Source organism: Geotrypetes seraphini, chromosome 5 (genome assembly GCF_902459505.1).
Source record: "Geotrypetes seraphini chromosome 5, aGeoSer1.1, whole genome shotgun sequence".
Classification (NCBI taxonomy): domain Eukaryota; kingdom Metazoa; phylum Chordata; class Amphibia; order Gymnophiona; family Dermophiidae; genus Geotrypetes; species Geotrypetes seraphini.
This window is the reverse complement of record NC_047088.1, coordinates 159,445,509-159,460,457: the sequence shown is the minus strand read 5'-3', so window position 1 is coordinate 159,460,457 and position 14,949 is coordinate 159,445,509. Positions and strand designations below refer to the sequence as shown.

At 44.8% G+C, this 14,949-nt stretch overlaps 1 protein-coding gene across 3 annotated transcripts in view; it reads left to right on the top strand.

Annotated features, from left to right (window-relative positions):
- Positions 1-14,949, top strand: part of ITGB2 (integrin subunit beta 2) — a 119,862-nt gene that overhangs the window by 16,064 nt on the left and 88,849 nt on the right. Inside the window, exon 1 of one of the 3 annotated variants that reach the window (XM_033945934.1) lies at positions 770-820. The exons of the other annotated variants lie outside the window; for them this stretch is intronic. The gene's annotated coding sequence lies outside the window, so the exon portion shown is untranslated. Of the gene's footprint in view, positions 1-769; positions 821-14,949 lie in introns of those variants that run through there. 3 annotated transcript variants of the gene reach the window in all.

The following is a 14,949-nucleotide window of genomic DNA, read 5'->3' as shown; positions in this document are numbered from 1 at the left end:
ATGGGTCAGTAGAGTGGGCAGACCTGATGGGCTATGGCCCTTATCTGCCGTCATCTTCTATGTTTCTATGTTTCTATCCCAGGCTTCAGTCTGATGTTCTGGCCACCTCTCTGTGCATTCCAAACATCATTTTCATGCTCCAATAACCTCTCTCAGAGGATTCCATATCTCATAATGGTGCACCATCCTTTCTTTCTGCACAGTTCAGGGTACTTTGTAGTGATCATACTACCTTTGCAGTTTGATGACTTCAGGTAGCTACCTCAGAGGCAAAGTTTGGAAACTAGAAAATAAACTGGTTTTTTTCTGTGCAACTCCCCCCAAAACAAACAAACAAAAACATAGTTTCTGAGGTTTGCTGTCTTCAAATGTCTCATGAAAAGTAATGAAAGATGGATATTATTCTTTATGTATACATTTGTATTAATGACATAAATGGTTATATATATATATATATATATATATCATATATAATAAAATGGTAAGCGCGCATGCGCACTTGAAAAACGTGTTCCCTGATCCATCGCGAGGGAACGAGTGCGCATGCGCGCTTATACGTCACAGCCCGGCTCGCTGAGAGGGAGAGCGTCGCTGGCACCGGGGAGGGGTGGGGGAAGCAAGTTCACCTCGGCCGCTCCATCTCTGCCGTCTCAGCAGCCCCTGAAGCTCCTCAGCAGGCTGTCCCGCTCCCTCGAGAAGGGCTCCCGATAGCGGCACTGCTGCTGGTGGCGCTGCTCCCGCTGCTGTGCGAGAGCGATGCGCCGGAGCTGGACCCCGCCTGTCGGCAGCGGATCGAACACATGGCGAACGGCAGACAGAGGTGAGGATGGATTGATGGGAGATGCTGGACTGTTGGGGGGATAGAAAGAGGGGAGATTCTGTTTTGGTGGGGGTTGGGGAAAGGAAGGAAGGCCTACTGCTGCACAAGGGGAGCAGGAAGAGGTGCTAATGGACAGGGGGGAAAAGGAAGGAAAGCCTACTGCTGGACAGGGGGGTCAGGAAGAGGTGCTGATGGACAGGGGGTGGGGGGGGGAAATAAGGAAGGGAGGCCTACTGCTGCACAAGGGGAGCAGGAAGAGGTGCTAATGGACAGGGGGAAAAAGGAAGGAAAGCCTACTGCTGGACAGGGGGATCAGGAACAGGTGCTGATGGACAGGGGGAAAAAGGAAGGAAAGCCTACTGCTGGACAGGGGGATCAGGAACAGGTGCTGATGGACAGGGGGGAAAAAGGAAGGAAAGCCTACTGCTGGACAGGGGGATCAGGAACAGGTGCTGATGGACAGGGGGGAAAAAGGAAGGAAAGCCTACTGCTGGACAGGGAGATCAGGAACAGGTGCTGATGGACAGGGGGAAAAAGGAAGGAAAGCCTACTGCTGGACAGGGAGATCAGGAACAGGTGCTGATGGACAGGGGGAAAAAGGAAGGAAAGCCTACTGCTGGACAGGGGGATCAGGAACAGGTGCTGATGGACAGGGGGGGAAAAGGAAGGGAGGCCTACTGCTGGACAGGGGGAGTAGGTGGAGCAGGAAGAGGTGCTGATGGATAGGGGGAAAAAAAGAAGGCCTACTGTTGGACAGGGGGAGCAGGAAGAGGTGCTGATGGATGGGGGGGAAGGAAGGGAGGCGTACTGCTGGACAGGGGGAGCAGGAAGAGGTGATGATGGACAGGGGGGAGGTAAACAAGGGAGAAGGGCTGCTGCTGGATAAGGGGAGGTAAAAGGAAGGGAGAATGGACAGGGGGAGCACGCAAGGGGTGGTGATGGACAGCCAAAACAAAGAAAGACAGAAATACAGAAGGCGGCTAAGGAGACAGAGAGAGAAAAAAATAAAGACAGACACACACATACATTCTAGCACTCGTTAATGTAATGGGCTATAAAGCTAGTATATATATATATATATATATATATATATATATATATATATTTAAAAGGCTTTGGAAATGTACAGCTGGTCCTTTTTCAAAATATACACTACATAAGTGGAAAGACTACGATGATCCCTGGGGCTATAACATTGATGCTCAAGCTTTGCTTGTTGCCTGCCTCTCCTATAAAAAGTCACCACCAGCCTGTTTATCAGTGTGAAGAGAAAGAGAGACTTAGTCAGGAAGGGAAGCATGCAAGAGCTGAAACCATGATCCCTTCATGGCTTTTCTGCTTGAACGATTTAGGAGTCTGTCGCATTCTCAGGGGATTCACACTGCATCTTTCCTCTGGAAGGCTGCAAGCAGGACCAGCTTAACAGTTAGGCAAGACTAGGCAGTTGCTTTTAACAAACTGCAGTAAAAAGTGGCCTTAGCATTACTGTATATCTTTTAGTGTACCTGCAGCTCAGCTATTATCTAGCTGAACTTGACTCTACTTTGTCCTTGGACATTCATGAAACACTTTCTACTGTCTATACTTTGGGATTGCAACTGAAAGTTGCTTTAAAATTTTATCACAAGCATCTTGAGGAACATACTTCACTAGTGGAATGCAAAAGACTACCTCAAGCTTGGACCCGTGGCGTATCAATGGTGGGGTGGGGAGGAGGGGGGTCCACCAGAGCACAGAGGTCCCCCACCTCCTCTTACATCAACTTCCTGTTCTGGGGCGAGGGACCGACGGAGCCAGAAGTGATTCAAGTGTGGAACGGGAGCATGGTTTGCACTGAGGGTCCTGATTAAAATATGTATGTTTATTATTTAATCCACCTAGAAATCAGTGAAAGAGTGGAATATAAATGAAATAAATAAATATGATATGGAATATATTGAGGAACCCAGAACACTCACCAGCCTGTAGCAGTCTCTTTATTAACAGTGTTATGAAACAGCCTAGTTTGTTTGGCTAATTAGCTCATTTCTAGACGGGGTTTACATCGGGGTGTGAGAAAAATCCTCTCCAAGATATTTATTATAAAGCAGCAGTGATGTATCTTATGATGTATAATGTTTAAAATTATCACTAAACCAAATATATATATATATATATTAGCAAACTGCCAAACCCAGCATACTAGCAGCGACATCTTTTAATCTTTGAATTGGTGCAAGTTTTTGAGGGGGGGAGGGGAAAAGAACAAACATTTGCAAGTCTGAAACCACAAAGTTTACCAATAACTGTTGATAGCATCTATGATGAGGTTTCTTTTATCCACAAGTCAAAGGGTGGGAAACAGGATGCAGGGTTTTGTTTAGCAAGTATTTTAAAACATATAATACAAACTTTAGAGCCACCTAGACGATGTTCACAAGTGGTGGTAAAAAAAAATATTCAAAAAGCATTTCTCATAATGTTATTTACTTTCATTTAAAACTACAATGTCAGGAAGACATTGAAAAGCTCTTCTACTAAGAGTGGATATTCATAAACTAGCTAAGAGAGTAAGATCAAGTTATCTGATTATCTTTACATGGATAGCAACAACCAAGGAAACCTCAATACTCCACTGAACAAATGGAGAGAGCCACAAAAACAAACAAGGACGTGGTGATGGACTGGATAAACCAAGTTTATTTTCACTGATAAATCAGTCAATAAAACTAAATACAGCTATCGAGCTGTGTAGTAGCAGTGAATAGTAACTTGATCCAAAAAGTGTAACAGTTTAACTGGCAAGCTACAATATTGGTCTGTTAAATGAAACAGCAAAAGTCTATGCCAGTATCTAGATGGTAGAAATGAGTGGAGCCAAAAGACCTACATGGTCCGGGTTTCGGTTCAAGTAATAGCCTGCACAGTGGCGTACTAAGGGGGGGGGGCAGGGGGGACAGGGGGGGGACAGTCCGCCCCAGGTGCACGCCCTGAGGGGGTGCTCCCGGCCTGATCATTGGCGTCCGTTCCCCCCCCCCCCCGACGTCCGGTTCTTCCCCTCTGGCCTCCCCGCAACATCCCTCTGGCCTCCCCGCACCATTTAGAGTAGCGAAGCAGCCTGCAGCAAGATCGCGATGTCAGCGATCTTGCGCTGCTTTGTGCTGTTTCCTCTGCCACGGTGCCGCCCCCCTCCTTTGACGTCAGAGGAGGGGGCGGGTCTGCGGCGGAGGACAGCAGAAGCAGCACAAGATCGCTGACATCGCGATCTTGCTGCAGGCTGCTTCGCTACTCTAAATGGTGCGGGGAGGCCAGAGGGGAAGAACCGGAGTCGGGGGGGGGGGGGGGGCGAGCTGTCCTATGGAGTGGGGAGGACAGGCAGGCCTTCAGAGGGAGATGCAGGCCTTAAAGGGGGAAACAAGCCTTCATGGGGGGAGACAGGCTTTCGGGGGGAGACAAGTAGGCAGGCCTTCAAGGGGGAGACAGGCCTTCAAGGGGGTGCAGGCCTTTGGGGGGGTGCAGGCCTTCAAGGAGGGGACAGGCCTACAAGGGGGGACAAGCCTACAAGGGGGTGGGACAGGCCTTCAAGGGGGGGACAGGCCTTCAAGGGGGGGGGGAACAGACAGGCAGGCCTTCAAGGGGGAATAGGCCTACAAAGGGGGGGACAGGCCTTCAAGGGGGTGCAGGCCTTTGGGGGGGTGCAGGCCTTTAGGGGTGAGATGCAGACCTTTAAGGGTGGAACAGGCCTTTGGGGGGGCACCCTGGTGTAGAAGTACAAGGAGGGAAGGGGGTGTTCAAAGAGACATGCATATGCCAGACTTTGGGGGGAAGAAATAATGAGTCTGAAAATAGAGGAGAGGGAGAGAGATGATGGACCATGGGATTTAGGGAGGGAAGGAACAGAAAGGGAGAGAAATTGGACACAAGGGATGGTGTGGAGGAGGGATAGAGATACTGGATAGGAGGATAATTGGGAAAAGAAAGGGAGAGATGGTAGACCCTGGGGTGGTGGGGAAGGAGGGAGAGATGCCGGATGAAAGGGTAGTTAAGAAAAGGTGGATCTGTGGAGGGAGATGAAAAAAAGGAAAGATACCAGACTTCCTGGGGAGGGAAAGGAAATGGAAAGGGAGGACAGAGATGGCAGATGGATGGTTAGCATGCAGAAAGAAGAAAGAAGGAGACCCTGGCAAGCAAGTTATCAGAAGAAAACCAGAGCCTTGGACCAACAAGATTTGAAAAAATAACCAGACAACAAAAGGTAGAAAAATTAATTTTATTTTCTGTTTTGTGATTACAGTATGTCAGATTTGAAATGTGTATCCTGCCAGAGCTGTGAGCTAGGATTTAACAGAGAGAGGAAAAGTCCTTTTTGTTTCTTTATTTTATTTACACCACAGCGCCAGTGTGGTTAGGAGAAGCCAAAGGGGGTGAAAAAGCAATAAAACCTACCAGGATTTTTGAAAAAAATCACCCAACTGGGCAGGAAATTCGAATCAAAAAACCAATTAAATAGGCTGAATCGAAATTTTTTTTCCTGAATCGGGCAATTTGCGCTACTGTCTAAGACTTTAGGACCTGGGATTGGGGAGAGATGGCATCCTCAGTACTTTATAATGCAAGTGAAACGAGGATTTGGTCAGACTTTTGAAGGGTCTGCAGAAGAAAAATATTGTATAGGCTGGGGACATGAGACAGCAGGAAATGGGAACTTTTCTTCCTTCTATTTTTGTGAATGGAAAGGCTGAGGATGTCAGAGAGTTCAGCTAAAATATGTGCTTTATAAGAAAATATAATAATGTGTTTTATAAAGTTTATAAGCATTGCTGGCCTACCCGGTGAGGTGTTCCTAGTGGTGGTGGTGGCAGTGTGTCAATGTGTTGAGAGGAAGAGGTGGTCTGGGAAATTCTCCTGAGCAATCTCCGGGCCCATTTCCACCCCCCAGTTAGTCCACTCCACTCAACTGTTTCACATACTGAGTGGGTCTTTGGGTATTGTGCCTAGGTAGTTGTTTTGGGATCTGTTCCAATGATTTGTCAGTATCTCCTTGTGGTCCAAGGAAGGAAACTTTGTTAACCTTAGCATTGACCTTTTGTAACAGTGCTGCTTGTGTGGCATTGTAGTGATTGAAAGAAAAAGACCTTTGCACATTTTTGCACTATAGGTGGGTGTATGAGGAGATTCACATTTCCTGCACAGCTAAGTCCGTGTGAAGTTCCCTTGTGCTGTATTTGACATCTAGCAAGGTCTCTGTTTGGAAGGAAAGATCTAAGCTTAAAAATGAAGTGGCCAGAAGTTATGGCAAAAGCAGATAGCTTAGCTGGTTTTAAGAAAGATTTGGACAAATTCCTGGATGAAAAGTCCATAGTCTGTTATTAAGACATGGGGGGAGCATCTGCTTGCCCTGGATCGGTAGCATGGGATTGTAGAAAGATTTATGGTCCACTAATCAGTTACATAAACAAATACGTTTCCAGGGAAGACCATAATATCTTATCCAGGTTCAGCTTTCTTTGCCTACTTACACGACATATTCTTTTGGGAAATTGCTAAATAGGCGATGTTACAGTAATCAGTAATACAGTAAAAGGGTTTAAGATTCATATCTTGATATACTGTAATATGAATAATCATTAGCATGGATCATGCAATCAAAGCTGGTTTTATTAATCAAGTTGCTCAGAAGTTGAACATTAAATAATAAATGGAAAAGTCCTATTCCTCAGTCATTTATTTATTTATTTAGATTTATTTCCTGCCTTTTTGAAGAAATTCACCCAAGGCAGTGTATATCAAGAATAACCTAGACATAAGACAAAAACCATGGGTGCTCATTTCTTTTCCAGGTGATTTGTCACTTATGAGTTTTAAACATATGGACACTTCACAACTTAAGTCATTAAGAACATATTTCTTTCTCTTCAGCTGAACTAATTGTGATCTCTGATCCAGAATGTACATTTTTCTTAATGTAACACCCAAAGGCCATAAACTAATGAGCAGTATCTTATGATAATGGTTTCAGAGGTGGAGGAAGAATCATCAGTGTATGAATTTAAGATCTCATGATCTCACCAGTGACTCAGTTGGGTTGTGAGTCGTGACTTAATTCTTGCTGCGGATTGCAGTAAGAGATTGTTTTGCAGTGGCTGCGGAAAACAGACCACAGTTAGCCCTGAATTAACCATTAAGCAAAGCACGTGCTTAGGGTACCAAGGGAAGAGGGGCACCACAGAGATTTTTCCTCTTAGCTATCATGCCCTCCACTCTTTCACTGCCGTCTGCCATTATCTAACATGAATTTTAGTGTTTTTATAATCATCATAAATATTGTGGCAGGGCTGGGGTCCAACAGCTTGATGGAAGGCCCAACTTCTGCCATGGGCCTAAAGATCAGTGTGCCCTGGAGTGACCACAAGGGAATGGCTACTTGTGCTGAAAAAAAAGACACAGCTCACGAGTTGAGCACAGTTCAAAGCATTTATTCCGCCAGTTAACGGTTCATTGGCATTCCTTTAGCAGAGTATCACTGGTCATCTCTTATCTTAACTCAGAAATGCAGTTCTCACAGTTGTTTAAAGCAAAAGAAAACTATAAAAAAATAATCCACAAGAACCTGCTAACATGCAGTACAAATTCAGGCACTGTTACTTGCCAGTCTTTTCTTTTCAAACCAAGCTTTATGGCACAAAGTCTCTGGAGCTTGATACTTCCACCACTTGACTTCAGAGTCAGCCCTGAGGCCACCCTTAGATGTCCCTTGGCTGTTTTCTTTTCTTTTAAGAATCAAGGTGCACTTTACTAGGAATGTTTCTGGGAAGTTCTCCCATCACTGCTTGTACTCCACATACACTGCAGTGACCTATTTATTTGCCTGGGTCAGTGCAAAGGGAACCATGCCTCCCATATGATTAAGATGGCCCTAATTCCCTCCCAAGGTTCCCCTTGTATTATGGGCTTCAGTTTTGTCAGGGTTTCCCAGTACTAGAAGTAGCTAACAAACTCTAGCACAAAATACCTTTAATCCCATCCCCTTCCTTATTCAGATATTTCTTTATCACAGCTTTCAGGGACTAGGGGCTAGATTCAAAAAGCAAACCGATTGTGTACCAATCGGTTTGCGACCCCTTTATGAGCAAATTTCCTTCTGGCCCGATTCACTTACCTTTCTGCCAACCATCCTCCGATCCGCGCATGCAAATGAGGGCAATGCCATGCAAAGTAGGCAGGGAAGCGATTCACAAACCAAAACCCTACAACACTGACTGGGCTAGCCGATCACAAATAAATGACTGCTGAGGACCAGTCGCTCAAGCCCCTTCCGACTGCCCTGCTCTCTGCCGCCTTGCCCTTTGCCCCGTTAGCCCCAAACTCTCCTGCTGCCCCAAACTCTTCCTGCAGCCCCAAACTCTTCCTACAGCCCCAAACTCTTCCACTGCCCCAATCACCTGTATCCCTGGAGCTGCCTGCCTGAACGCCTGCCTGCCCCAAACACCTGCCTGCCCCAATTGCCTGCCTGCCCTGACTCTCTCACCCTTCCCCGCAGTGCAGGCCCATGGTTTTAACCCACGGGCCCTAAGCGGGTTACAACCACGGGCTCCAAAAGTTAAAAAAATCTCTGCCAGGCCCAGAGGTCCAGCACATGCGCAAACCATCTACAAATGGTCTGCGCATACGCTGAGATCGCTATCGAGCGATCTAGGCAGGCAGATGGGGGTGTTCCTCCAATTGCCCCATCTGCATAGTGGGGCTTCGAGAATTCATCGGACCTGCCCGTGAAAGGTCACTTTGGGCAGCCAAAAAACCTAGAGACTTGAAGAAGGCACAGATAGTTTATTAGCATAAATTTGCGACTCCCGAGCTCCAAACTGGCTTCAGAAGTGCCAAAAACAGGACGTTACAGAGATATTTATACATTCTTCTGGCTATACAACTGAATTCTAGAAAAAACTTTTCACGTGCTACTTTTCTTAACAATCATTGGTCCTCAGCTCACACTAGCAGGTCACTAGCAAGTCACTTATCTAGGCCCTGCAGTCTTTCTGTTGCATGTCGTTTATGCTGAGATAGTAAAATACTAAATCAAACTTCAATGCACCAAGTCAAAAAATCCCAAGATCAAAATGAAACAGACTTGTAAAATAATAGATTCAAGAGGTATAATCATACTGTACTCTCAGATACCTGCTGGTAAATCATCAAAGATCTCAATAACCAAGATTGCAGGTTTAAGATATCAACCATTGAATACAGAATGAAATGCAAAAAGTGTTCTAAAGTGCTCAAAATAAGTATTCTAAATAGATAAATAAATAAACCACACTTATCTTAGTGAAGTTAACACAATCTTGGTTATTGAGATCTTTGATGATTTACCAGCAGGTATCTGAGAGTACAGTCTGATTATACCTCTTGAATCTATTATTTTACAAGTCTGTTTCATTTTGTTTATGCTGAGATAGCCATAAGAAGTTAGAATATCCAAGCTAACACCCAGTACAGGCAGGCTAGAACATGAGATAAGTTAGGTCTGCAGCTAAACATAATTCAGCATTTTATTAAAGAGAAAACTTAGTTCAACACTTAGGAAAACCAGACCCAGACTCCTTCAGTACTTGGAAAACCAGTCCCAGACTCCTTCAGTCCCCCCTATCAGGCTAGTCGAATGAAGGACGAAGGAGACGAGCCTGATAAGTTCAAGAAGGAGGAAGGTCAGGATCAGTTGTAGGGACTGGTTGATACTTGGGAAGCGCAAGGGTCATAGCAGCAGTGGAACGGTCAACAGCAGAGTCAACAGTTCGGTGGAGCAGCTTTATGACTATGGGGACTACACAAGGCAGGCAGCAAAGGAGCAGAGAAGACAGGATGGCAACCAGCAAGATGGTCTTCATTGCTGAACCAGAGGGTAACCAGGAGCCGAAGGTACCAGAGATCCAGTCTGTAGTAAGGTCACGCCAGGTCTGGTCAGGAACATGAGCCAGTTTGGTGATATGATCCACATCGTCCTCAATCACTTTACTCAAGTTCAAGGCAGCAGTTGGAGAGGTTGAATTTACCACAGACTTGGAAAACCAGTCCCAGACTCCTTCACCCGGATTGGGCCCGATCGGGAATCTAGCCCTAGGTTCCTAGCACAAGCTAGCACTGCACATTCATTGCATTTAAATCACTTTGGCTGAACACCCTGATACTTCATGCCTTAGTCTTAAGGACCATCTGCCTTGGCTACAGCTTTTTTTAAATCAAACTTTACACACTATGCACTACTCACACATACTTTCTGCAGACGTGTCTTCCCAATCCATAACAGATTCACTCTGTAACCTCAGGGAAACTTTCTCCCTCTTCCAAAGGAATTGCCACAGTAAGGAACTTCTTTTCCTCATCTGAATAAGAGCACATATAATCATCTGGCTCCCCTTTAGGATAATCCTGTACCTGGAGACATGCATCTCTGGCTTGGTATTGCTTTGGGACTTCCTTCCAGCCAGCCTTACTATTCCTCTGAACCCAGCTTCCTCATGGTAGAGGCACAGGAACTCTGCTCTGCTTCTCCTGTTGTGAGCTGCCCCTGGAATTTTCTACCCTCTGAGTTTCAGCCTGCTTGACTGGATTCCCAGGTGTGCCTAATCTCTTATACTGGGACAGCTGCTGTGCACTTCACCTCCCCCCCACCCCCTTGGAAATCAGTATGCTGTGTCTTTAGCACAATGTTTCTTTCTGCCGCACCCCCACTCTTAACCCTTTCTATGTCAGAAAGCTCTGGCTGTGATCTGAGCTTTAAGTTAGTAGCCTTCTCATAAAAGGGGTAATAGCGAATGCTTGTAGGAAATTTGTTCCTCCCCTCAGGATCCTTCTGTAGTGACACTCCCTGAATTCTTCTGGGGTGGCAACTGGTTTGCTTGGCTGATTTACCTCTTTTGGAAAAGGGATAGCACTAGTGACAGAGTGATACACATCTAACCATGGCTGACCACACAAACTTACTGGTGAAAAAATGTTTTTACACGCTGTGGAAGCTAAGGACCATAAAAAAATACTTTGACCCAACATCCTTCAGGTTGCTGGTGCAATCGTTGATCCTATCCCTCCTTGACTACTGTAAGATCATCTACCTGGGTATCCCACAAAAAACAGTAAAAAAATTGAGATTAGTACAAAACACCGCTGTTCGCTTAATCTTCGGACTGAGAAAAAAAGACCACATCAGCCCCTACAACAAAAAATTACACTGGTTACCAATAGAAGCACGAATACTATTCAAATTTGCATGTATCTGCTTCAAACAAGTCTGGGGACTAGCACCTTCCTACCTGAAAACTCACTTCGTTCTGCACAACCCCACAAGAACAACCAGAAACAAAAACATCTTTGCCTACCCAAAGATCTCAGGCTGCAGATACAAATCCTTCCTGGATAGAACCTTCATGTTCCAAGCGAAAAGACAAGTCTGGTTGCGAAACTGCATAAATGAACCCAAACTGACTTACAATGCATTCCGAAAAGCAATAAAAACCGCCCTATTCGACAAATTCATTGACTAAAACAGACCACCCTTAAACTAAAACAAACCCCCCGTAAACACTATTCAATCTCTCAGGAAGCTCCAATTTTCATGTATTCTTTACTCATGGAACTTAAATTAGTATGTACCTTGTTTATGTAACTTTTCCATTTTAGGCTCCTTATCATTCGCTGACTGTCCAGCCTTCTTTCAATGTGAACCACCTAGAAGTCGCCTGACTATGGCGGTATAGAAAAATAAAGTTATTATTCTCCCTGTGACAATATGTATGATGTTTAGTTTCGTACAATAATGATATTTCTCAGCACTTATTGAACCTTAATGGTTTTTTCACTTAACCAATGGAAGGACTGAGGAGCAACACTGTTGGGCTGTTTTTATCTGTGCTTAGAGCTTCAGTTGGACTTCCTGTAATCCAGCTCTGGCCACAGTGCTGCTTTTGCCCATGGAAGGATTAAACTCAAGTTTTATTCCTAAGGCTACGGCCCAGACTTTCCACAGAACTCTTAAGATGATTGTGGGGTCAATGAAAGAAAAAAAGTCTTAGTTATCTTAGCCTTCAGATCATAACATGAACTAAAGTGGTTTGCCACAGACTCCATAGTAAGCTGTAACTTGAAATATGTTAACTTCAATGTGTGTGATTTTAAATCAATTGACAACAGTGGAAATACCATATTAGGTCTTATTTTAGGGTTGGGTTCATTAAAGCAGTGCTTCCCAAGTTGGTCCTGGTGCACCCCCTAGCCCAGTGTATCACAAACAGTGTGCCTCCTGAGATTTCAGGTGTTCCGCAACACACTGGTGAGGAGGAGAGTCGTCCACACCTGCTGACTGTCTACAGGACGTGCCTCTTGCAGCGAGAGGCACATCCTGTAGGCAGTCAACCGGCGTAGATGATTTTCCTCTTGGCTGGTGTCTCTCCTCCTCTCCCTGCACCTCCCTGATCCCTCCACCGAAGCGGGTCATGGCCAGATGGGCCTCTGCGCATTTCCAGGTGCCTTCTGGCCGGGGCGCTGAATTTAGTGTGCTGACGGCCAGAAAGTTTGCGAGACACTGCCCTAGCCAGTCAGATTTTCAGGATATCCACAATGCATATGGACTATGACTTACCTCCTTCTTCTACCTCACAGCACCACTCACAATACTTGTTTATGTTTATTAAAATTTGATATTTTGCCAAATCTTGCAAAAGTTCTAAGCGGATTACATATAAAATACAAGGTTAAAACTAAAAAGAACTCCATGACATAAAGAAACATGATGGCAGATAAGATAAAGGCCAAATGGCCCATCCAGTTTGCCCATCCACAGTAACCATTATCTCTTCCTCTCTTTAAGAGATCCCACGTGACTATCCTAGGCTTTCTTGACCTTAGCTCCTCATTCAAATCTTGGACTCTTCCAGCTGATTGTGGGGCCACTGTCGGTCCCTTACTCCCCAGCCTCTTGGGTCCCCATGGGTCCTGGAAACTTCACCGGTCCCACCGCTGGTCATCAAACCTGAGCCCGCCCCCTCCCTCCCTCCCTTCCTTAGACTCCAGGCTCTACCAGGCACTCTGGCTACTCCTTCTTCCAGGCTCTCTTGCAGTCACTCAGTTGTCTTTTCCTGGACACATGCACTGAGGACTTTCCCAGTTCCTCAGTCATCTTCTCCCAGACACATACACTAAAGACTCCTTCCCAGCCAGTCTCTCTCTGAGGGCTCTTCCTGAGAACTCCTTCCAGTCCCTCAGCTACTCTCTGTGAGGATTCTCCCAGTTGCTCACACCCCTGGTCACTCACACAATTCCACCCAGCCCCCTGCTGGTCATCAAGCCTAGTCACTCCAAGCTCTACTAGGTAGGCCAATCTATCAGGCTTATCAAGTGTTGCCTGGCTTCTAATGAAGCTTCTGCCTTTCATCACTCTTAGCTTGGGAACTGAACTGTCCTTTTCAGCACCTTACTTCACTCAGGGTAAGTGGGTAGCTCCCAGCAGCCTTTGCAGGATCTTTATGCAAATGAGCTCCTTCTTTCTGCTGCTCAGACTCCCTCTGCTGACCTGTGACAGGAACTTCACCTGGTCACACCATACTATATCTACTGAACCCACATATAGGTAACAGCTGCAGGTATAAGGGCTATTGTAGTAGTGTATTTGTCCACCATACAATATAAAGGGTTATGATGTGATGTATACTGGGAACCTTTTATGTGCATTCACTACAGTGCACCCTAGGCTGCCCCATTGTTCTGCTGGCATATCTTTATGGCTAGTCTAGTAAGACTGATGGCCCCCCAGACATCCCAATAACAAGTTTTGTGTGTTTTTCCCTTGGACCTTTTTTTTTTTTTTAATGGCCCTTAAAGAAAGATGTACTAAGCACAAAAATGTCTAAACTAGGGTAATTCCAAACAAAAAAGAGATGTTTTTCTGGTTCAAAAGTGACTATGTTTGACATTGGATTTTTGGATGTTTTTTTGTAAAATGTCCAATGTCAGATTTGGATGTCTCCAAACTGAATATCCTAATAGGTTCAGAAGACAAGTGGCCAGACTCATTTCAATGAATAAAAGTTTTGGTTTTTTTTAAGTAAATAACTGTTATGTATGTGGTAACTTTTTATTGAACTAACATAACACACTTATGACTAGTTTTCATGAATTATGATCCCTTCTTCAGATTAATGTAATGTAAGATAGAGGTAAAGCTCTCCAAATATACCAGTAAAATAGAGTTTGTATTATAATGGTGGCATGGTAGTTTTCAAAACATCGTAAAGGATCGTAAAGTGAGGGAGGAGGTGATTGCAGAGAAGTGTGAAAAACAAGAGAACAGAATTTGTTGCAATAGTGGGGAGGGGGCAATTTCAGGTAATGAGTGAGGAACCAATATCCTTACCGCCCATCTAGCCCAGTCTCCTGTTTCCATCATTGCCCAATCCACATCACAAGTACCTGGCAGAAACCCAAATAATAGCAGCATTCCATGCTACCAATCCCAGGGCAAGTACTGGCTTTCCACATGTCTCTCTCAATAGCAGACCATGGGCTTTTCTTCCAGGAATTTATCCAGGAATCTTTTTTAAACTTAACTATTCTTTGAATGAAAAATATTTCCTCCTATTTGTTTTAAAAGTATTACCATGCAGTTTCATTGAGTGTCTTCTGGTCTTTGTACTTTTTGAAAAAGTGAAAAATTGATTCAGTTTTACCCATTCTACACCACTCAGGATTTTGTAGACCTCAATCATATCTCCCCCCTCAGCTGTCTCTTTTCCAAGCTGAAGAGTCCTAACCTCTTTAGTCTTTCCTCATACATGAGGAGTTCTAACAAATTTCACATTTTGGTCACTCTTCTTTGAACTTTTTTATTGTGCTATATTTTTTTTTGAGCTACGGCAACCAGAACTGAATGCAATACTTAATGTGAGGTTTGAAGTTTATTTTCATCTTGGGGCAAATTCTACAGTATGTCCCAGTTGTAGGCAGCAGTAGGCAATTCCATGGAGCCATACAGAGGCATTATAATATTCTTATATGGTCATATTTACCATCCCTATCCTAATAATTCCTAGCATCCTGTTTGCTTTTTTGGCTACAGCCATACACTGGGCAGAAGATAAGAACATAAGAATTGCCATACTGGG